The following is a 25,815-nucleotide window of genomic DNA, read 5'->3' on the forward strand; positions in this document are numbered from 1 at the left end:
GCCCTTACGGTACTAAACAGCCAGCGGGCTTACAGAGACGGCATAGGTAATGAGTTTCGTGATTGTTTTACCACCCTGGGACGATTCCGGGTTTGAACCCATCCAATACAAACTTGTACATGTCGTGAGTAGCGTCGGAGTGGGTCGAGTGGACAGGATTGATGATGACGTGTCTTTGTAATCCGTTGGGTATATAACATCAACTATTTGCATTTCCAAACACAGAGATTTGAAACACTGGACAATAGCATTTAAAAATAAGATTCTAGACGTTTGCAGCAACATATTGCGTATATTTGTTGTAATGACCTTATACGTCTAATTTGAATACACACGTAGTCTATGAAAGAACTGCAGATTTTTTCTAAAATCTCTATTTCATCATCGATTTCGTTCAAATTTCAAATACATGCCAATCATAACATATTATAACAATAAATGATTGCAATTTTTTTTAAAAATTATTGTCCAAACAGAGATTCCAACCTCTGTGTTTACAAATATGTATATCTGTGTCAATGACCGAATAATTACCTTAAGCGAACGTATGACAACTTTGATTATTTTTAAAGATGATTGTATTCATGAACCAAAATTTATGAAAAATATTCTTGCAACAGTTAATTACTATGCAAGTCTAGGCGAATGTCACTAATGCTGACTGGCTTATGGTCAACTTCTGTATTCAAATCAACTGCCGCGCATTAGAACAAATTTAAAACATATTTTCATACATCCGAACAATGTTTGCATATGTGTCATAAGTTAATGATATATTTTCGGAGGTTGAAAACAAGTGTCATATATAGTCCGTTTGGCTCGAAAGGTTGCCCCTTTCTCTGCACTCCTCCCTCGTGACAAATAGTGAATTGTGTCAATATTTTAGAAATAGGTTGTTAAACAACTTGTCTAAATTTGGGACAACATTTCTGCAAACACCCCACAGGGTTGGTTATGATGTTTCTGTTATGATCAGCGATTTATTAATTATGCTATGTTTAATAGTTTTTGAGTTAGATTGCAATTTATCGTCCTCGTTTGAACCAAACGGACTATGCCTGCAACATACGTTTGCCATTTCTTTGCGTGATTGAGTGATTGAGTTTAGTTTTTCGCCGCTTTAGCAATGTTACGGCGGGAGACACCATAAATGGGCTTCACAATTGTACCCATGTGAGGAATCGAACCCGGACCTTCGGAATGAGAAGCAAACACTTTAATTACTAGGCTACCCTACACCCCCGGAATGTGTTTGAAAATACATGTCGGTTTCGTGATTCAGTTACGCGGTCCCTTAAATCTGCCATTTGTCCATGAGCGAGATCTAATGACTGCGGAAGTATGTTCTTTTAACAAACGGGCAATAAAATCGATTCTTCTTCAGCCAATCCACAGTAATGGCCACTTGCCCGTCAAGGAGGAAATCCTGAATCATGCGAAAATAATTCTCTAGTTTTAGTTCATTCTGTAACATTGCACGATGTAATCCTTCTATTCACAGATTGGTCACGTCTCTGTTTGGTTGACTTTACCCGCAATGCAACTGTTACGTAATCACGTGACACAAAATGCACCTCTTCAATGGAGGAAGGATTGCAGGCTTAGTCGAGAGCTCTCGCGATATGCTTGAAATCAACTTAACTTGCTTCATTGTCAGCCTCAACATTGTTTCAACAACTGCAGATTTACGAGAAGATTTAGAATGAAGTTTCTCTTAGTGAACTAATCTCACTCAAATGTCAAATCGTATTCGAAAAAACCCAGTGAGCTGTGCTTGGGCCATCAACGACAATTGTTCAGTGGATGGGATAATTTCACTGTATGGTAAGCATACTGACATCAGAACAACCGAGGACGAAGCCACCGAATAATTACTTTACTAGGACTCGGTCGACAAAGCGAAAGTCTCAGGTATACGTATTTATATTTCTGTTGAAGATTGTGGGTTTCTTAGCGTCATTGCAATAAAGAAGTTGACTGTACACAGAACTTGCTTTTCCTTTAATATTCCAGCTATATGCCGATGACGGTGACACCCTGACAATCAAAAGAGTATAAAATATAAATTGTCAAAAAAACTTGACTATACTATACAGTGGTCGAGTATTATGGTCAATACCATAAGTCTTTGTTCCAGAGCAGAACAAGGATTCCGCAATGCAATACGCAATAACCGAATGTTTCACCACGTGGGTGGACCTTTTTTTGGCCAGGTAGTGTTTCTGAAATACCGACATAATGACTGTGTGTCTCACATAAATTGGGGAATGCAGTTTGGAGAAATGAAAATGCCAGTTGTCAGCTATTTAAAGATGTCAGATTATTCTCATACAACTTCTAATCTTGACACTCTTTGGGAGCTCTGTCTAGAGTGACTGACAGGTCAATGAGTGGTTTTGAAAAAAACTAGCAAATTGTGGACACTCATCCGGACTAGCTTGACTGTAGCTAATACTGCATATTACAGTGCTATGGTCTGTATTTAGGGTCTCGCTTCAAGGTGAAGGCACCCACACTGGCAGAGGGCGTGGCAGCACCCCACTGGCGGGGGTTACAAACAACGTCACAACCTAGCAGTGATTGTAGGAGGCGTTTCCAGTCAAAAATTGACCATTTTCAGCCCCCTTCTCTGTGTGAGATTTACGAGAATGTCATTCGATAACGACATAATGACGAAGTGTTCAATACAAGTTGGGGAACTGCAGTTTTGACTAATCTCTTAATTGCTTTCTTTTTATTGTATTTTACTTCTCAGTCCTCTACTCGTTGTTTCCAGAGATTCAACAAAAGAAGAAATACTATTTTCTCACACTTTCTCCAACTGTGTCCGGAATGTTCACTATACCGAGCGTTAAGCCTTGGGGAATTTTACTCATGGTAAACTGCCTGACAAAAGAAAGTACACTCATATGCTTAAAAAAAACCTAAGATGAACCAAACAAGGCATGGTATTCAATTGTGAACTATACTGAAGAAACACAAGTTTCGAAAAAATGAAATCTCATAACGTAACTGTTCATGTTCATGTCTGCTGTTTTAAAAACTTGACAAAAAACTTAAGTTGCGTTTGTTTTGCTGTTCAGTATAGTTAATATGGGTAGCGTAGGTGAGTTTCCTACCATAGTATTGAAAACGTAATCAGTTACATCTAGTTTTCAAACGTTCTTTCTTTTGTTCAATTTTAGGCAGTTTACAATAATTTATAACATCGTCACGCCCAGCAGAATGTTTCAGGAACCGTTTGTTTCTGGGAACTTGTTCATTTCAGAACCTAGATGTAGTCTACTGACAAACCTGCCGCTATGCGTATTTATAATGTATATAAACCGACAGGACAGTTTAAAATATGCATAGCGCACCAGAGAAATCATTATTGATTTGGTAATAACAAAGGATACTGAAGATCAGTTCTACCCCGGATCTTCACGGGTCATATTAAAGTGAAAAGACACAACCAAAGTCATGAGATAATGTGTGTTTGTAAGCAAATAATCAGTTATGTTTACTTTGCCATTAACTTTCATGATGTTACGGCCAAAGACTTAAGAAATGATTACACGGTATTATTAAGACTATAGAGCCAATCTTTGAATTAAGATCAATATACACAAAGCATTTTAAAGAGCTAAATGCACATGGTATGATGATTATAATAACATTTCATTGGATTACATAATTATAATAAGTATTATTATGATTTCTTATACGCAACATAAATATGATTAGATAACATTCTATAGAGTTAAATAGATACAATTTGGGAAAAAGTAGATATAAACCGTATTATTCACATTATTATATAACACTCTTGATGTTAATTATTAATAACTGTTACTATCATGGCACCATATCAGTAACACGGGTCGGTGAGTAGCCTAGTGGTTAAAGTGTTGGCTCGTGACACCGAAGACCCGTGTTCGATTCCCCACACGGGTACAATGTGGACCATTTCTGGTGTCCCCCGCTGTTATGTTACTGGAATGTTACTATAAGCGGTGTAAAACTAAAGTCACTCACTAGTAACAGAAATTACACACGCTGTTATCCAGAATCTAGTGTTGTATTTAATAGGTCATCTAAATGTAAATCTGTAGTTCGTGCAAGCACCTGTAATCGCAACCATCCTCACCCTCACGGACTCAGACAAGCGCCACCTGACAGTTCACGTCGCAATTCCAGTTTTGTCACCTCTGATGGAACGGCTGACGTCGTTATCGTCTCTGGATTGCGTTAGTTGTGTGGTAACTGTCATTTAATGTCATTATTATCTGATAAAGACATTGGTGGAAACACGCGTCCGTCTGTCAACAGCGTTATCCGTGATGGGATGTTGAGAAGTGTGCTCGAGTCGAGCACGGGAAATATTCATGATAACGTGGTATAGATTAGGTAGATTATCTTGGTGAGTGAGAATCACGGAAATGACGTGATCTCACAGAAAGAGGGACTGGATAATATGGCGGGAGATAGTAAAGACTAGCGAGAGAATTCATGAAAACAGAGAGTAAGGAAGAAAGACTGGATATTTTAGGATAGGGGAATAAAGAAGAATGAGTGAGTGAGTTTAGTTTTACGCCGCACTCAGCAATATTCAAGCTATATGGCGGCGGTCTGTAAATAATCGAATCTGGACCAGACAATCCAGTGATTAGCATCACGAGCATCGATCTGCGCAATTAGGAACCGGTGACATGTGTCAAACAAGCCAGCGAGCCTGACCACCCGATCCCGTTAGTCGCCTCTTCCGACAAGCATAGTCGAATTTTATAACAAACATGGGTTGCTGAAGGCATATTCTACCCCGTGACCTTCACGGGTCAATATAGAGAAGAGAAGGGACTGGGTTGAGAAGACGAAAATAAGGCGACGGTAATCATGAAGAAAGATACCGATTGTGAGACGTCGGACAAAGGCCACGATGAAGAGGAACAAGGGAGGGGGAGAAGGGGATAAAACAATTGATTGTAAAATGGTTAAAGAAGTGGTTTTATGATTTGCATAAAAACGTTTACAAACGCAAAAATCCAAAGTAATTTTTAAATAAACAGATTAGAGAAACCCTTATTTGACTCTGTTCACGACATTCATTAGATTGAACGTATTTTTAACAATACAATGCGGCATATAATATTTATCCTCTTTAATCGATGGTATACTATGCTGGGTACTTCAAAATTCCTAAGTCGCTTCAATATAAAACGGCAGTGAAGAAGAAGATCCTCATATGTAAATTTCTTAGGTATAAATGTAGAACTAGCCGTGATAGGGACCACTGAAAATAAGTATCGTGGTGTAAAGTATAATTGTCTGGGTTAACGCAGTGCGGATGCACACATTCACTACGTATTTATCGTCCGAGTATCTTATCCACACGAGATATACGCTCATACGATCAAGGCATATCTCCAAGGAGACATCGCTGCATTACGTCTTGCGGGCCATTATGGCATCGTGTAGCCATGACGCCAGAATAGAATGAAGCCATTATTCGGCAGCAGCGAGAACGTATATTGGACCAAAATAGTTTGAAATTAATTTTGAATTTTTTAATAATGATGTATTTACTCAATGACACACTGATAAAATGTCAATCATAAAATACCAATATCCCTAACTTATTTTGGCCAGTATATACATTTTATATTCTATGCTCAACGAATACCTGGCGTAATCACAGTTCGATAGTGATTCATAAACACATGTTCATGATATGGTTGGATTTGTACAAATGACTCTCCTTTTAGAAGAGATTTTTATGGATGTGGAAAGTATTTGATTTATTACTATTTACAAACCGATCATGTCTAGAAGATGAACATCAGAGGAGTGCTACCAATAAAGAACTCAGGCTTACACTTTTAGTGGTCACCTTGTGTCAAAACTGATTCTAACAATCCATTCATATGATATTCACCCCACCCTGCCTTTTACACATTGTAGAATCTGTGTTGACACATAGTCCCAACTAGTTAGCGTCTAGTGTTGACGCTTGAATTCAATCAAGAAACGAATGAATTATCACATTAACCACAAGGTTTTAAATTTCAACTCAAAGATACCAATCAAACAAGGAGGTTGAGATATTTCATCTTTAAAAGGTAACCCGCGGGGGTAATGGGACCCCGGTAACAGACAGCGAGTGTCATCCCGACCCCTGGTATCTCACAGAAAGGGTTATGACACTGTCCGTCTGACACTAAAATCGCCACAATAAACATATTGGTAACGCTGCACGTGAGACAGGAGGATGAGTGCCTTGTGACAACAGATGTTGTTGATAACGTCATGATGTTGATGGTGAAGACAGCGGGGGTTGTCACCTCTCCGACGGCGTTGAGGGAAATGATGCTAACGATGAAGAAGAGTTGACGTTTTGGACTGCAATCTCCACCAGCGTCAGCCGAGACAATACATGGGCCTTTTAAACACTTTCAGGAAACCGAAATCGGCTTGACCTTTTGATTTTTTAAAATGTACTAACTTTTATAGTCGTTATACTGCTTACTGGAATTTAATATATCTGTAAATATGACAGCCCGCTCTTACCAGGCACATACCACCCAGAACCTTAATAAATATATACTAGTAAATCTGTTCTACTGCTTTTCTCGGTGTACGTTCAAGAAAACCCTCATTCATACCAGCCAGGATGAACCACGTTGCCGCAGAAGGAATCGCATAAACATTTACTGTCGAAGACCTGATCATGCAACAGGTTGATTTTTCAAATCCTTTGTAAGTTGTACTTTTTATTAAGGAAAGTACTCATTAAACATTTCATCTTCAACAGCGCTAAGTCACCAGACAGTGATATTCCATGCGCCTGTCGTTAAATAATGCACTTTTACCTAAATTAAAGGTTTGCTCTCATATACCGTCTATAATGTGCTTTACTCCAAGCAGCTTCGGTTACGGATTTTGTAATAAGCCTGTATTGCCTTGAGCTAGCTTGGATCATTCTTCTTGTGAGCTTAAAAAACTAGACTGTTTGAGACACATTAATAGCCATCTTATTCCGTCTAATTGGAATGAAGTGACTGCGTGCTGCTACTTTGTTTTTTAACGATTACCAGAATTGCACCAATATTGACAAATGCTGCTGTCCGTTTAATTTGACACTGAACTTTATTGATATTTGCGTCAGCAAAGATGATGCCATCAATAAATATTGATTCTTTACGTTTGACAACTTAAGTCAACTACAAACATGATTAAGCATCACCCCCTGACAGAAACACTCTGGGAGATAGATGCGGTGCTTCATCAACACTGTACAATAGCTTTAGGTTATGTACAAAGATGATATGCCAGGTGTTACAACTGGACATAGCGTGTATGAAGGGTGTTTAGGGGTGTCTTGTTGGTGTCTGAATTGTTTATGCCCACACCGTTTCAATTACAGTTTACTTAATCGTCATTTTTAAACCATGAAACCATAATTTCCAGTCGTATGTGTCTGTTTAGCTGAATACTTTGTGTACATTCATTTCGAACATCGGTCTTCGGTGTGAAAAACGACTGATTTAACCACAAGGTTATGCCAAAACACACAAAGTTATGCCTTTGGTTATGGTTAAAAGGTAAAATGATTATATTCATGGCAAGATAACGAAAGATATGACAATGATACTTTAATAATAAACGGTATGTTTTTTAAAGAGTATTGAATTTCACAAACAAGATCGACCAAAAATTAAATGGTCCATCATTGGCAGTTTTAGTAAATAGCATGAACTTGCCACAACACCTATTTCTAAGAGCTTTCCGTAAAACGCTTGGCGGTTGATGGTGTGTTTACCTTCTAATTAAAAACATCAAATAGAACATTACCTTCCATTACCTGCTAGGAGAAACACATTCACAACTGGCTACCATCTATTCACATACGACCATCCGATGTTTGACAACGACAATGTTATCCATCCAAGGTACTGTTATCTGTTTGATTGGGTGGAAACCTTCAATTATCTATCTATTGTTATTTGACTACATATGGAGACAGTGTTACCTGCAAGTGATACCTGCTGCGATACTGCTACTGGTCACGCCATCTTGATTGTTCTTACCTGTGAAGTGTCGGCATTTCTCTTTCATCTCCACCTGAGCGCTTGATTGATCCTTTATTGGTGTTAGGTTAATCCTTTAACTACTGATTGATAAACACGTACAGGTGGCAAACATTATCGGTTTTATTTTAATGTATTTACGACAATTCTTTGACTCTATGTTTGTACTAGCAATGGGTATAATCTCCTCATTGAGGAAATTCAACTTCATTATCTTGTTTTATTTTCTTTTTTTAAAAAAGAAAAAGAAAGAACAGCCGAAATTACATTTTAAAATTTTTATAGGTGTTTTTATGTGAAACGCGTTTAGATTTCATTTTATCGGTTTTTGTCGAAATCGAAATCAATCAATCTTTATCAAATACGTGTAATGCGGTTTAGTTACTTATGTCGTTTTGTTGCCAAATATATTTTGTTCATACGATGGCACGTATGGAAATCAATGAAAGATTGTAAAGGTTATGGCAATAACTTTTCCTTCTCCAAAAAGATAGATGCAGTATCAATGACACAAATGAAACATACAACTTTATAGACCGTCAGTCAATCACGCAGAGACATGGTGTCCAATACGGACGGACAATAGATACAGGCGGATACACTGCACACTGTAATGCATGATTAGACAATCTACCACTTTCATGACTACATCAGAACACATGGTTTCAGTAGCATTGCTCGTTACGTGAGTCCGAATTTGAGAAATAGTTTCTTTAGCTTATTATTGTGATTTTGTTTCATTTCAGTTTAAACATGTATAATACACAGGGAGGAAATAGTTATGTTTGTGTCATATCTATGGTATATATGATATAATGCCCCGACTTCGATGTGGAACGATTCAATTAACAGAAGGTATGGCTATTGGTGTAAATAGTTCATGAGATTCTCAGACATATCTTGTTGCAAACCTTGCCATCGAGCATCCCTTGCACAAAACATTTGACCATTCTCTCCTAACTGTAACATGGGATGACACCAACAATCACTGGATTTGCTAGATGCTTTAATGGAGGTCTTATGCTCACTTGAGGCATGAAGTCACGTGTTACCTGTGGCCTTCAGTCATTTGGTGTGGCTCAATGACTACCTTTTAGCTCACGAGTACAGTGCACATAGAATCTTACGGTGAACCTATTCTTGCTTCTACAAACATCAGTAGACATATACAAGGATTCCTCTCACCTCTCACCTCTCACCTCTCACCTCTCACCTAGACACGTGACTGATTAACAAGGAACGGTTCATCATCTTTAAGCTGAATACAAATTAGTCTATCCCCCATCAGCACGTGCAACAATGAACGCTCTTGTGGGTGTTTTACCTTGTCTTTGTGATCTTGCATTTATAAGCATCTTTGAGTGTCAGTTTTCAATCTGAAGTCGCAATAATGGCAACACGTTATTTAAGCTTCGGTTCAAGTCCCACAGACCCACAAAAGATGTTGTTCTACATCCACTCTAACCCTGTAGTAGTAATAATTAACTAGTCGTCATTTCCATTTTAACCGCTCTCGAACCTAAGTGTGTTTTCATAGGTGAATCTTTCAAGTCCATTCACAGTCCACGAATAACTTATGCTACGAATACCTGTAATTACCAGTAAGTCGCGCTGAAAGCTGTTTTCGTATTTCGTTTTGGTTGAGTGCATTAACTGCGAAATAAATGAAGGAATTTCAAATGTCGTAACATAAGAACACTCATACACTGTTTTCATAAAATGAGTGTTCATTTCGACATGCGTAATGATGAATTTGCAATGACGTGAAGTGTCCCCTTACTCGTTCTTATATTAAGCAACAGATTGCCTACCAGCTTGAACCTTTTGAAAGCTCATCACTTTAAACCCAGCAGGTCGGCACTTAAACCCTCCTCGGAACGCAGACTTAATCACGGTGTTAATTGATGGTCAAACTTCAAAGACAATCTGGGAAGACCAAAAATCGGAATATAGTTGCTAATTGCATGTGAAATATCACACACGAAACAGAGATGTATATCGGGGTCTGCAGTCTGTCCAAACTTTGATCTCAAACATGTAAATTGTTTTTATGTTGTTATACAGAATATATAACTGATGATTTTTGATAAGATAACATTTAAAGAGATTTCGATGTTTAAGTGTTGAAATTGATTGCTTCATCAGTGTGGTATTGAAACGATGGGCCTACGCTGAATACTGTGTCTATTTCACAGATGTTTGAAATGTACAGCCATTTCAAGTTTTGCACGATGTCTAATTTCAAGTTTTGCATCATGTCCATAGGCCAGTTCGTTTGCCTATTAAGCCATATCTATGACATTCTTTAAACGCAATATTAAAATAATATATCATGCAAATAGTATATTGTATGTATTCAAATATTCATTTCAGCAATGTATGTCTAAGTACCCATGTATACTTTGATACCGTTAATGTCACAGGTATATTTCAACGTCGTGTGTCTAAATGTTCCTTCAATGTTACCTGTGTACTTCAATATCGTGTATCTATCTATATGGACCTTCAATACCACATATATACTTCAATATCGTGTATCTATAAGTACATGGATATATTTCAGTGCGTTTTACGTCAAACGTATTATCCAGTACTGTTTATTTAAACTACGTGTATACTTTAGTACCAAGTATGTAATTGTACACACTCATATTTTTATAACATACGTAAATATATGCCATGTGGGTTATGACCTTGTCCACTTCAATAACATATATATTTAAAGGTACCTGGAGTTGTTCAACCTTCCACTTTCAACCTTCAACCTTCAACCTTCAACCTTCAACCTTCAACCTTCAACCTTCAACCTTCGATCTCCAAAAGGTAATAAATTGTTAAAGAAAAAGAAGGATGTTGAAGCTTTTGATGCCTCCACTGGTTTCATTATACTAATAGATGCTATGAGCATGTTGAACGATATATGGCAACTCGACGAGAATCTCAGGAAACTGTCTGAAAAAATATATACTAACTGTGAAAATAATGCTAAAAGTTTATGAGAGCGTCGGAGATGATTCTAGGACATTATCCACCTGTTTCATATTTCCCAAAACACATAAAGACCCCTCCAACATGACCCATTATACGGTCAATAAATCGCCACATATTTCAACACAGCCTCTAAATGACGTGCAAATTGAATATCTCAAAACCTTTAGTCATAAATGCTATGCACCTAATGCTCATTTCGTTAACAAACATCCCAATTTCATTCCATTCATCTTCATCCAAGCATCCAAATTGTTTAGCATCATTCAAGGTATTCAAGCAAAGCATTTCATCTCCAGGTTTTCTGGACGACAACATGTGGTGAGCGAGATTGGGATTTTTTAAGTCGTTTAATAGTGTCACGGTTCACTGGAATTGAACGCCGGCCATATTGAGCCAAACTTGATCATATGATAAAATGTCGTGCATGGTCATTTAAGATTGCATGAAACGTGTGGCTTTTTTTTTCTTTTAACAAAAAAATTGAAAGAATCTCAAAACAGGTAAAACGAGTACATGAAATGTGAAACCGATTTAAATTTCGATTAAATTTTAAAATTGTTGTTATCATTCAATAGACCCCGATAAGGTAATGGCTTTCTTTACAATAAAGTTAAAATGTCAAAAAAAACGAGAACACAGAGATTCTAATTGGATAAATTGTCACTATGATCATGGGCATGTAGTGAACAATTGGGCTTGTCCTCATATTCAGTAAATAATATGATCTAAAGATTAAATAAGAAACCAGAAGTACCGATGGAAACAAACCTTAGACTCTCAATTGAAGATATTTTGTTTAAGACCTTTTAGGGTAAATGGATTTGAATGACTGCGGAGATTCGTCTCATAATCACAAAACCGAAGTAGTGTGATACAGTCATCTCAAAGACCCATACGAGTGATATTGTACCCAGATCGAACCTGGCTCTTCGCTTAACGACTGAACAAGGTAGCCATATAGTCATTCTGCCCTTCTATGTGTCCAAATCGAAATGGCTTTGCAGTACCTAGTGCAAGTCACTATTTGATGCATAAACATTACTAGTGATACAGCACGAATTGCACAATCGACTGATTTCCTAATACGGAATATATTTTTAGCTCCTATCTAAATCATAGAACGCGTTCATGTTGCTTTACTGTGGTAGGGTAGCCTAGTGGTTAAAGCGTTCGATCGTCACGCTGGGACCCGGGTTTGATTCCTCACGTGGTAAAATATCTGAACGTTTATAACGTGTATACAAATTATGCACATGTGTAATACACACGCACTCTACGTCGGCTGACACAGGTGATTCAGTCAGTAGATAACCAGGTGTATTATATGTGTATCATAACAGATCCTGTCACAATACGGACGAGGTCCCCGAAAAACACTTTAAATTAGTGAAAGTCCCTCAACTTGACTACTGAGTTTAATATTTTTGCATAATGTACAAACTCAGTTCGTAACAAACTGGCCGATTGAAGTACATTACTTTTGTTACCTTTGAGCCGAAATCTCCGAAATGCGAAGCCGAAATAGCAACATGGTAAGTGCGAGAGGATGTATATATAACTGTGAAAACTATATACAGGTAAACGTTAAGAATAACGACTTCTCGGTTAATTTTGTGAGTCCGACGTTTCGGTACTGATTCCTGCATCGTTGTCAAGTGGGGAAACTATGAACACGGTGTTCGGAAACAAATCCTCGGAATAAGGTGCCATTAAAATGTGTACTAAATTTTCTTAGGAAAACAGGTCCTCCGGAAAAAAGTTCTAGTTTTATTGTTTATAACGAATCCGAAGCAAAGACTTAGATATTCGGGTTTGTTTATACTTTATTCATATACAAAAGGAGGACTGAGGACTTCTTTCGAGGACCTTTTCCTATAATCATGAAATACACATGTTTTTAAAAACTTCGGTACAGTTAAAAGTGTTTTGAATGTTCAAATATTTTCTATATTCATTAAGTATAAACAGTTTTCTTTCTTCCAAAGCGATTAAGGTGTTGGTGACATTTGTGTTTATAGCTATGAGTCTGAAATATCCACTAATCCTTTAATCAGCACGTTCAACACAGAAGTGTTCGGGAACAAATATACAAACAGCTATGTTGTCATTACTGTTTAAGAAACTCGTAAATAAACTCGCTTACAATGTTAATACCTGAAACATTACGAAGTTGTCGGTTTGATCGCCTTATCTGTAATAATCCTCAACCCAAAAACGCAAATCCACCGGGATTGTCTTTTTCTTAATCAACATTGTGGCCGGGTCGTCGCCTAGGCCATCTTTCACTACCGTTGAACTTCACACGGACGTATAATGGCAGTCACACGTCTCCAGACAGACTGCATACAGGTAACAGACAGACAAATATTTCAACTGTTAACTAACATCTGTAAATGATGAGGTGTTGATCCAACACAGAGGTGAACAATAGATTAACGCTTATCTGCTTCAAAAGAAACGCCGCCAAAGCTAACATCCGGAAAGGCTACATGCAGTAGATTTCCAGTGACGTTGGACAGCAAAAGTTCAGTAAAAAATTCTTTCAAGGCCTGGGCTTCAACTATATAGTACTATATTTTCCTATATTTACACACCTTAATGTGTAGTATATATTTATACATAAGACCAGTATATGGATGACGACGTCTTCATGCATAACACGAAGTTCTAGGCTACTTCTTGCCCTTTCTTCATGTGCTTAAAGACAGGTGTACAAAACATACTATATAAAACAGAGAAGTAAATGTCTAGTCAGTCAGTCACTGAGGACTGAACAAACGCTGTTCTAAACACAATGAGGTAAAGTAAAGCCAGCTGACACAAACTGAGGATGAGGCATGAACACAGCAGAGCGATATGGAAACAATTAAGTCATATGATTTCTTTATTACTCTTCAACTTCAAAAAATGTCAAACAGTCACGGGGAATATATGATCAAGGCAATGCCAAGCATGTTTCTAATGATGTTCATGATGATGATGATGATGATGATGATGACGACGATGATGGTGATGATGATTGAGGCGTAGCGTTCAATTCTGTATGCCAGCTGTATATAAATTTCTATTGTATGCAGATTTTGAACACAGAATACAGTTACGGGACATTGTGTGTAGGGTATGTATGCTTGTATCCATCCATCCATCCATCCATCCATCCCTCCATCCATCCATCCGTCCGTCCGTCCGTCCGTCCGTCCGTCCGTCCGTCCGTCCGTCCGTCCATCCATCCATCCGCGATAGCAGTGTTTCAATTTCAAACATACGTGTTGCCTTTTCGCCCAGGATTCGCAGTTAAGTTAAACTGCGTTCCCATGGGCGTCTCATAAATGGACCCGTTTTCAAGTATTGCCACCTCTGAACACCACGTTTGTTACCGAAAGATTGTTACCTGCTGCGATGTCGCTACAGTTCACACAGACCTGATTGTTCTTACCTGTGGCATGTCGGCGTTTCTCTTTGATGTTTACCTGAGTACCTGATGGTCGTTGTATTCATGCAAGATTTAATCACGTAACTACAGATTGATAAACACGCACGTGTGACGAAGATATCTGTCTCGAGTAGAATTCCTGGCTTTAAATCTAATTCAAATCATGCCCCACTAGCCACGACAAGGACACCACGTGCATCAGATAATCTCCGACAGGCCATCAATCACCTGGAATATTTCATAAGGAATAACTGGACATTTTACATAAAAATACATCCATCTTTTTAACCCCAACAATGGAAAATAATAGGACAGGGTGTCGGATGACACTTATGTATTCGCCACCTGGTGTCACCGCTATGTTATGGAGGGGATAATCTACATCTCTATACAGTCTCCCTGGTTATAGGGTGATCTATTAACACATTCTTCTGACAAAGCCGGAGTCATATTATGGACTTCCTTCGGCAAGAGATTTCATATGATTATGAGAGCGCCCTTACCAGTTATTGACATAAATATATTGTATATATAGATCTTCTCTACATATCTTCATATGTTTATCAGCAATCAGCGTGCCTTGGCACATTGGCTCTCCTCTCTATCGCATGAATACAAACATCTAAAGTGAAATAGAAGCTAGGAATTCTTGGAGATCTACTCGCGATAACATGTATGCGTATATAGACACCCGGTGTTCCGGAAAGGTGAGTATATCCTGTGCTACTTGTTGCCCCTTTGTAAAACCAAACAAATATTTGACATGACAGACGGGCGTGAGAAATTAAACATCAACTTTGGAATGTAACTTCATGTATATGTATAAAAACGAAAATCAAACGAAATATGCCATTCGATAGGTGTGTTTGATGCTGATATCAAAGTATGCCTCGGAGTCAAGGTTTAGTTTAGTAAAGCTCTGATAACGCCTGTAAATGTTTGGTGAGGTGTAATTTCCGAGCGTAAGCTTTGCTTTCTTTCACATGTTGACGATGAATCCCAAAACTGCAAGATTCCATGGCGAGCTTTGCTCTTGTTTTATATATATATTAGGAACAACGCGGTTTGGGAATGGTCCGTGATTTGTGAACATTATATTTCGACACATCGATATTATATTAGAGACTTTCCTGGTTGTTGTTTCTTTGTTTCTTTGACCATTAGAGACTGGAATAAGGCACACTTCTTCGCTCTGTAATATTTGTAATACACCGTCGAACATCGAGTGTATTTTCTAATGGCTACACTCAGATTTGAGGAGTGATTTCATTGACATTACTGATGTGTTATGTCCACACGTTTCACGTCCTCATGATGTCATATGGGAACAACTCCTCATAGTAGTTTCAGCTTTATACAATGCTTTTAAGAGGAAGGAGAGTTAAGTTGTACTCGTGAATCACAAATATCCAAGAAGAAAGGGAACAACTCTAACACAGAGTTAATTCACATGACAAAAGGGAACAAATTAACGCCATATAAACAATTAAACGAACTTGCTATCCTTTCAAAACGAAGAAATCCCGGGTTCGAATCCCAATATATGTATAATATGTGAAACCCGTTTCTGGTGTCCTACGCCGTGACATTGCTGTAATTTTACTAAAAGCGGCGTAAAATCATATTCAGTCAGTTATATAAAAATCGTGTCATGTTCGTCCAGTGTCTGTGCCTTTCAAAAACGTCAGAGTTAATGTTGTTTCACAGAATGCATAATCATATAGTGGAATGATACGTCGATGCCCACAGTTCATGATATACATGCACTTACACTTATGAAAACAACGTTATGTGCCAGTGAGGAAAAGCAAATATTCATATTTTCAAAGATATTGATATAACAAGGATCATTGGTGTGAACGGTTTTGCCATTCTAGTGGGCAATGTTTACAAACTCGTACGTCATTACATATCACCGGGAATCACGATCGACTGATAATCCCCATAATAATCCAATAATAACTCTCCGCATGCAGTAATAAATGAGGTAATCCATTTGAACACAAGAAGGTGAAAGAAAGCATGTCAACAATAGGCCAATAAACTTGGGATAGTTTCCGAAACAAACATTATTACGAAAGAAAAGTAAAACCATTATGACTCCCTCACTAGTGACTTAAAGAGTTAATTGACCACTTAAATTCCAAATTACGCTCGGAACACTTAAGTGACACTTTCCATCACAAATGCATAAAATGAGTGTAATTTCCCGGTAATTGTCGGTAATCTCTGTAACACAAACAATAAGTGGCCATTATGGCTTGTTTATTGCACCGGTCAAGCACTCAGTGTCAGTTTATGGTCAAGTCAGTAATTGGGTTCGTAATTGGCATATTACTAATTAGCTAATTAGCGGACCATCAACTTGTTATGACATCGTGTCAATGGTATTTACTTGTTTACTACTTTATACATCTGCATGAATATGTTATTTTAATGTTTTGAGTGGTATCTCGCAACATAACTTTTACGTACGGCATATTGACATTTATGTAAATAAGTTATGTGCATTACACATTTCTTTCATTTATTGTTGCTTGTGTTTGAAATTATTATAACTGACATATTTCATCATATTTTATCATCCTTTCGGCTCTACTCACACTTTAAGAGACACGTCATGACCAACTCCCTTTGGGATTTCGGGTGTGAATAGTGTTCAGAGGCAAAGTACGAATCGGGTGGTCAGTATTGCCTTAGGATTTCGTTCATAACATGCCACTGCATCCCAGTTGCATACATACGATGTCAGTCACTGGATTGTCAACTCCAGGATCGATCATTTTCACATCTCCGATAAGCGACTTTAAACAATGAGCAAGACAAAGAACCATGAATCAAACTGATTCACGGCAGTTGGACTGACATACATTTAGTCTCCAGACAAGTCGATATTCTCCCTGAGACCACTGACCAGCATACTGTTGGACGAAAGAAACCTACGTTTCGACCAAGTAACGATTAATAACGTTTTCATTTTGGAAATCAAAATTCAGTTTTTGTAGGTATTTTTCTTTGCATGACATGCATGCTATGTACTTGTCTACTATACAGACCCTAAAGCAAATATATCCAAATAAGCCCACGTAAGCCTAGAAAATGTGGCAAGTCATTTGCTTAGTCTTAGAAAATGAATCAAGTATTTGGGCTCCTTTTCATTATATTTCTTTCCTACAACCATTTTTCCTGCAAAATATGTTTATTTCAGAGACACTTTGCCAGTCTAGTCATGTACAAATTACGTCATTTGGACTTGTAATGAATATATTGAAACAGAGTATTTTTTTGGTTTTTATGAATGGATGTAGTTGTGAAAAACCAAATCACAAAGACACAGTATCTGGGATAGTGGTATTTCATTATTTCTTATGTGGCGTTCAGTTATCTTCATTAGTCTGCCCGGCTTTGACATGGTTCTAGCTGTGAACAAATTCTACTGTTGAAGCCCAGAATGTTGTGATTTTGGCATACGAGGGTTGGTCAAGAAGTAGTCGACCTCACCTAGTTAATGAAAACGAATGCAGCCGTTTATTATGTTTTATTTTTCTACATATCATCTGTCAACCTCTAGCAGATTTGCTTTGATACGTTCCAGCCTCACGATCCCCATTTTGTTTGACTGTTATCTTGGCACCTCCACAAAAACGCATCTGCGATAAATGCATCACAAACTTCAGGAAATATAATATGCAAGAAGCATTTTGTGTGTTTGAGTCGTCTGCTAGAATCAAGCTTAGATAATAAAGTGCATAAAAAACAATTTGAACTACAATCACTTGCTAGAGTCTTGAGTGTTTCCTTAAAAACAAAAGCAATCTAACTCGATATCTGGGATAGTCATTCACTAACAAATGCTGATAATCTAGAGATCGAACACAAGAGTATGTGTTTTGCACTGATTTCATTGCTTATTGCAACGATGAGTCACATTTACAAAGTTAAAGTAGCAAGTTCATTTGCATTGCAATACCCATGACCCAGAGTTCTGTATATACAAATACTCAATGAATTCCCAGATTTCTTCACCACAAATTGATAGTACCTAAAACGAGTTTGAACAAAACGAGAATGAAAATCTGGATAATCTCTCAAGAGAGTGTGAATAAAAAAAGCCTGTTTTTCTGATTTGAACAGAGCGTGAGTGTTTCATAATCTCTTGGCAACACTGGTATGCATGATAGTGTTGATAAATTGCGTGAAATATTTTAAACCCCCCCCCCAAAAAAAAAAGACATCCATATTTCATTTTATTCAACGGTTAAAGGTATTTTACCTTTGCCTGACTGTCATGGAAAAAAAATACTCCGGAAAACAGTCCTTGATAAAACGTCCTTTTGCAGAAAAAACTATATCTTTTATAACTGATTGTCATCGAAGATTTATTTTTAAAAATGAAGAAATCACACATAATGACTGACTGAATTTTTTAATTGATATTTGTCTTAAACGACATCCAAAATCACAGTATATTGGTGTGAAAGAAATGGATTGACTGAAACTTTCAAGTATTACCATAATGAATACAATATGTTAGGATTGTGAATTTCTGATAAGTTGATGTTCTGTACAATATACAAGCAACAGGTCAACTGAATTAATGCATTGAAACCTTAACGCTTGTTTGATACGATGTCTGTTTAGTTTTGTTGCCATTTATAAAAAAAATAAAAAGTCCAAATAATGGGACACAATTTAAACATGAAAGAGAATACAAATGTACGTCCTCTCAATGATATGCCCTAGAGTCTCATTATCTCAAAATCAAAATCAGCGTTCATTTTGCACTACCTGCTCTTTACAAAACAAATCATTACAAGGTTAATCCACGGAAATGCATTATCTGAATCAGCTGTAGGTAAACTTAATCCCCATTTACTTAAATATCGCCAGAATCCTAATATATATTCTCAGTAATGATAGTTCGAGTACATAATAGCTTAACTTTACCTCCCGCTAATGTCCATGTGTTAATCACGCATAATGACCTACAACTAAGTCGAGTCTTTATCTGTTGTCCCCCTGTTTACCTGAAGATGAGCAGGATTAATGCAATAATTGCCGTTAATCCACCTATCAGTATCTTTCCGGTGATGACAATATGATTACAGGTTCCAGGAGTTGTTATAGGATTAGCGTGTGTAATTGCCGTCATGATTAGGCGTTAATATGGCGTCGTATCGACGTGTGTAGAGATTGAAAATAACGATTGAATAAGTGATGTTTCTTTTGCATCAAGAAAGTGTGATGTTCGCGAGTTATGTATGTTACTATCGTTGAAACGAACTGTAAACTTGCATGCTTCGAGTTACAGGAATTCGTAATATCCATGGTGTATGGTATGGGAACTATCAGCTTCAGTGTTTGCTAAACAGATAGTTTTATCACGAACTAGCTTTCACTTTTGATTTTCTTGTCAATAAAGAATTCTGAACTGGACATTTTGATTGCTAACACACCCTGCGGATACACACTCCTGCTAATACATACTACCTGCTCTTACATACTCCTTGTGAATATATACAACCGGCTTATACATACTCCCTCAATATGAATTCACTCATAAGACAGTCGCACTCCCTGAATAAATATACTGACTCATACATACTTGATGGTTAAACATTTTCCGATTATAAATTTCACACGATAATAAATGTTTCCTGATTTTACGTAGTCTCGAATTGTACATGTATGATTCTGGAAAGGAATAGCAGGAAAACGAATGAGGAGTTTTTCACGAATGTAAGAAACTGAGAAAATAAGCAGTCACATTAAAATAATGTATTTTACACCCCAAATCCCTAGATATTCTATAACGATATTTAGAGAAGCAGAGAAGATTTCGCCCTCGAGTACAATGTACAAATTATTACTTTTTACCCTGGTTTCTGTAGCATTCAGGAGAATGACTTGTATAGGTTAATTCTTTATATTTTGGGTTTTGGTTTTTTTTCTTGTTGACGTATATCTTTTTATTCTGAATAGGTCTCGAACTTCGCAATAATGTTTTTGACCTCGTGTTATATTTGTTCGCTTCTGTATTATGTGATCCCTAGAAACGTGCCTCTTTAAGAAATATTTCTAAATTTAAATGCATATCACCTTAACCGAATATTAAAAATAATGTACAATTTGTCGAAAATACACGATTTGGGAATTCAGAATTGTGAAGGCACTCAATGGGAACGTTATCACATTAGCAGATGAAGGTAGGGCGTTTCCGAGGGGAGGTAACTCCTGCTGACAATGTCCCCGCCACAGGCGTTTGACAAGATATAATCCCCTCGCTGCTCACATATCTAGCGACGATTGAATGCAGACAGTGGGATAATCCAGGTTTGTTGTGATTACCTGTATATACGTTTATAACACCTGCCAGGTAGACATCAGGTAATCATCGACCCCCTGCTACAGTAATCGGTGGCCGTGGGTCCTAAAAGTTCTGAGATCCACCCCTTTACTGTCAGTCTATTGTTGGGTTGGAAAATTACTTTCAGTGAGAAAAAAATCTTGACTTTCTCACGGTTAGGACACATTAGGAATTCTCATCAAACCGAAACAGATAATAGTCAACAGAAGTATATTTCGTATGCTTATTTCCCAGTCCATTTTTGATTTTCTTATATATCAACTAACGGTATCTTTGTGCGGTTTAGCAACAATTTTATTTCATAAGAAAATATAGAATGATTTTTTTAAATATGAACTATAGAGGATGAATATCCAGGAAGTTATATAACTTCTTACGAGTCACGAGTTCTCAAATTTAATCATTTTTTGTTCTTTTTGTGAATGTGTCAACAATTTAATATAGTTGGTACGATTGGTTAAGCCTGGGACTTAACAGATGAAGTTCCTTTGTGCGTATTTGTGCGTCCGTGCCTTGCTGACAATTATATAAGCTAGATAAAGTCTAACAGAAATCGCCATGGTTTCATGGCGGTCTTGAAATAGAATCTGACAACAGGATCTCGTAGCACACCTAATTTTGAACAGTGAAATTTCGTTTCACCCGACTTTACCGTTTCAAAAGAAATCATTCAAATAATCACATGCCGGATTAATTGATACGAGCTTAAGTACGCAGTATTTCGAATACATGTATATGCGTTCCGGCAGGGATACTCTATAACATCTCTATATAGGCTCCCTGGTTCCGGAAATGAAGGGTTAAAGTTATCAGGCTACTTTGCATCAAGTGAAAAGGCTCCCTGGTTCCGGAAATGAAGGGTTAAAGTTATCAGGCTACTTTGTATCAAGTGAAAAGGCTCCCTGGTTCCGGAAATGAAGGGTTAAAGTTATCAGGCTACTTTGTATCAAGTGAAAAGCGATGTCGCTGTTACTTTGTATACCAGATTGTTTATGAACACGTGTTACACTTTAGAAGATTAGATTAGAAATACACATTTTTTTCTATGAATTACAAAATTGGGTCAGGGTTAGGAAATGTAATGTGACAATAAAATGCTGGAACAGATAACGCACCGGTATCACAGTGATTGAAACACGATCATGCTTGAGGTAAGGAGATATTTAAGAACTCATCTTAATTTCAAATTTTACTGTTTCTGTTTGCAGCCACGTGAAAGAGCAGACGAAAAGAAGTACCTGGAAACTGGATTTTAAACGCTATTAAAACGTAGCAAGGCTAAAGACATTCGGGTACGGTGTGGTAACCTTGTGGTTAAACCGCTCTCTCGCCGAGGACCTAGTTTCGATTCCCCACATGGTACAATGTGTGAAGCCCATTCCCGCGGTGTCCAGTGCCGTCATACTGCTGAATCTGCTAAAAAACAGTGTAAAACGAAACTCACTCACGCACTAAAGACCGTCGCTGAAACAATGCATATTTAAGTACCAAAATATGACCATCAGTCCTATCATGAAACACATGGCATCCGAAAAGCGTTATTTTGTTTTTATTTTTAACAATACACTTTTATTCTGTATAAATATAAGTGGAAGGATATTTGGTCATTTGCAGTGATTTTATTAACTTCGTTATAACATTTTCGTAATATTCCTGGTTTATTTATGATTGGAGTTTAATGATGTATGAAATATTTGAAATGATACATAATCGTAGATTTCTTCCAAACTAAGTCTTCAAATACTGGTTGAATTAGTTAGCGTGGTCCCGCGAATTGGCGACAGGTGTTATTGAAATTGGCAACCTTCAATCAAGTGTCATATACAACAGATGAAATACAGATAAATGGAACGTAAACACGCGGCAGATTAAAGGATCAGTGCGTCGACGTCACGACAAAGCCCTGCGAATACGTAATGAGTGATCACGTGACATGCTCAATAATTAAAAAGATAGGCCGTAACAGGGATTTTTACACACATGTCTATAAAAACTGTTAATTAAACTTATTAATATCTACTGCTAGTAGTTCATTTGTATGTCGTAGCCGACAATGTAGAGATGAGTAAGTGCGTGTTTCGCTGTTTGAATGCTTTAACCACTGGCTAGACAGTCTCTCCAGAGTAGATGCAGAGGCAACAACAGAGACAGCATTCCACGAAGGTTGTAAGTGAGAGGGGTTTATTTCTGGGTTTACTCCCTGGGGATCATACAGACATAGGCGTAATGAATTAAACACAATGTCGGCATCTCCTCACAGGTACCCCTTTTACTGCAGGGGAACTGAAATCTGGATCTAAGTATCTTATCTTAGGAGAAATGTGCCAGCCTCGGGACCCGGACCTGTGTGCCTTCACCGGGGACCGAACCTGGGCATTCAGTGTGAAAGGCAAACACATTACCCACTGCAGTACTGCGCACCATATTGCTAAATACTTCTCACAGTGTCGGAGTACGATAGTATAATACTCAATAATGATACACAAAGTTACCCGAATGCACCCAGAGACGTCATGGGTCCCAGGTCTCAAATTTAGTTCACACTTAATAGTACCTGAATGAATGAATGAATGAATGAATGAATGAATGACACAAAGCACAGGAAATAAAACATGTGGACAAAAAAAATACTATATCAGCAACGAAACATGACATATTGTTAAATTGAGAAATGAATGTTCAATAAAGCTGAAAGCTACACTTTCTGTATTTAAGATTTCATTCATCACAATCTGTTCAAACTTTGTAACAATAATTGTTCCAATGTTACATTCCACTGTAACTCCTAGAATGTTACACATCCAGTAATTATTTGTGTTTCCAAGTCTCGGAATGTTTGTCGTGTTTTCTACAAGGTGTTGTGGTCAGTTCCTCAAACACTACATCCACAACCCGAGGTCGGGGATCAAGAGGGGCGTGTTGACCAATGCCCCGCATGGGTCAGATGAACACGAGAACATGGCACGGAACTTCTGGGGCAACGCTGTCTTGGTCATATGACGTCACATTTAATGACGATGATTATTGTGACTATTCAAAAAAACAAAAAACAAACAGTATCGATATTTCTGTGTATGAGGTCATGGTTCTTTAATCAAACTATAAAAAGAGACATTTCCTTTTGGCAATGACTCGGCCTAAACATTACTCGGAGCACGATGAGTCTACTAGCTGTTGCGGGAGGTTCAGTGTGTCATGTAGTAAATATACAATTGATCAGTCTTACAGCAGGTGCATTTTTAAAGAAATGTTTATTACAAAATAACTGCTTACCTACTTGTACTCTCTATATCTATATCCTTTCCTCATTCTGCTTTCACTTTGATATTATCCACTCTATCTTTCGCCTTATCGATGTCAACAGTTGCCAGTTACTAATGATTGATGTATCGTTCACGGGCTATGGACTCTGACAATGACACTCCGCATTCCCAGCAATCACACCCTTGTTACATAAACTCTTCGATAAAAGTAACAATAACTAATTTTTTGTACTAACTATCAAAATACCCTTGGAGTGAATATACACTTACCGTTAATTAATATATGTGTGAACATAGCAACAATATATTTGTGTTTACAGCTGATGCACATATAAGGTTCAGATTGCACTAGAAAGTTCTTAAATGACAATCTGTGGAATGTTCATGATCACCACGCAAGAGGAAATTGTTTAGCCACGTGCAGGTGTTGGTACTTAAACACGTACGTGCGTGTGCGCGCAAATATAAGTAGGTTTAAGAATGTTAATTGGTGGTTGATAAATCCTCTCCTTTCAGCTTGGACAAAACACCAACTAAATACTCCATTAGTCATGGACATGGATCTTAACCCATGGGCAACGATTTGTGTTTTAAACGTAAATTATATGTTCTTTACACTACCAGTTTTAATCGCTGTCTACTAGAACAACGCTGAAGGTATCTCAAGGTGTGTTGTGTAGCATCCCCTCGATGAAAGGCACAATGTATACATTCATTATGTACATTCAATACACTCCTTGTTACGTGTATTTGTTAAGGAATTTTAATGGAAAAAATATAAAGTCACGTGAGGTCATTATTAACCTTTTTGTACTTTAATGGCACTGTCGACCCAACTCCCATTATTGCAATACACTGAAATTCAAAAGAAAGGCAGAAAAGTTTGTATGACAATATGTTGGCTTTTTTCAGGCCAACCAATGTTCAAACTGTACCTCAGTGTCACGACAAAAGAAATCACATGAAGCACGTTAAAGTTTAGTTAGTGTATTTAGCTTCCCTTCAAGAGACTCCCCGAAGCCCAGTTAATTATGGCACCGCAAACTAAAATGCGCGAGAAGAATATAATTTGGGGTTCTAATCCAAGATGCACCACATTATGAATACTTTGGATATTTCCCCCAGCCTCAATGGGGCAAACCATGTTTTAACTGAAATACTACACAAAGTGAACTCAACTGGCCAATCATCGGCATCATCAACGTCAGTTTTTTCCTGGCAAAACTACAGCTCAAACTGGAAGTACCAATCATCAGAAATTCAATCACAGCGTGTATAAAAACGTAACTACTACCAGCCATGATGTTAAATTTGTTTTTAAAGTTTGTTTTAGAAACCTAATTTGAAAACAGCCATTCATATAACCATAGATGGTGTCAAGAAAATAAATATTTGATAATAAACCTTTGAAATTTAAAGTTTATTTAATTAAATATGCTGGATATTTTGGGTTTAGTTCTTCAAAACCTAGAAACAAGACGAGAGGAGACTGTGTGGTTTTCTCTTAAAGTCACACCAGGGAGGATTAGTTACTTTTACCACTGAGTATAACCACATGGGCAATCTTCATATCGCTCACTCCTTGAAACTGTTTCTTTTATCATCATGATGATTGATTTGCTATGGATGCCCTTTAACAGATCTTTTTAAAGCAACCAGGCTAAACGTATCAACCCAATTCTCGGAATTGTCAAA

The sequence above is a fragment of the Haliotis asinina genome, chromosome 2, assembly GCF_037392515.1.
Source record: "Haliotis asinina isolate JCU_RB_2024 chromosome 2, JCU_Hal_asi_v2, whole genome shotgun sequence".
In the NCBI taxonomy this organism is placed as follows: Eukaryota; Metazoa; Mollusca; class Gastropoda; order Lepetellida; family Haliotidae; genus Haliotis; species Haliotis asinina.